The sequence below is a fragment of the Piliocolobus tephrosceles genome, chromosome 16 (assembly GCF_002776525.5).
Source record: "Piliocolobus tephrosceles isolate RC106 chromosome 16, ASM277652v3, whole genome shotgun sequence".
In the NCBI taxonomy this organism is placed as follows: domain Eukaryota; kingdom Metazoa; phylum Chordata; class Mammalia; order Primates; family Cercopithecidae; genus Piliocolobus; species Piliocolobus tephrosceles.
Window position 1 is genome coordinate 35269301 of NC_045449.1, and position 632 is coordinate 35269932.

Here is a 632-nt window from a genome sequence, read left to right on the forward strand (position 1 = left end):
CCCAGCTACTTGGGAGGCTGAGGCAGGAGAATGGCGTGAACCCGGGAGGCGGAGCTTGCAGTGTGCTGAGATCGGGCCACTGCACTCCAGCCTGGGCAACAGAGCAAGACTCCGTCTCAAAAAAAAAAAAAAAAAAAAGAGAGAAATAAAAGTCAGACAAGTACCAAATGTGCTATGCTTTCTCATCTCCACACCTTTGCACATAGTAATGTCTCTGGTGGAATGCTTTTCAGCTCCCTCTTCCTCTTGGCTAATTCTTATTGAGTCTTCTAAACCTAATTTAAGTGTCCCCTTCCAAAATCCAATGGACTACTTTGACATCCGTGTCTCAGTGTCCCCATAAAATCCTCTGCATCATTATATCTTTTTTTTTTTTTTTTTAGATGAAGTATTGCTCTACCACCAGGTTGGAGTGCAGTAGCACGATCTCGGCTCACTGCAACCTCTGCCTCCCAGGTTCAAGCAATTCTCCTGCCTCAGTCTCCCGAGTAGCTGGGACTACAGGTGCATGCCACCACACCCAGCTAATTTTTGTATTTTTAGTAGAGATGGGGTTTCACCATATTGGCCAGGATGGTCTTGATCTCTTGACCTTGTGATCTGCCCGCCTTGGCCTCCCGAAGTCCTGGGAT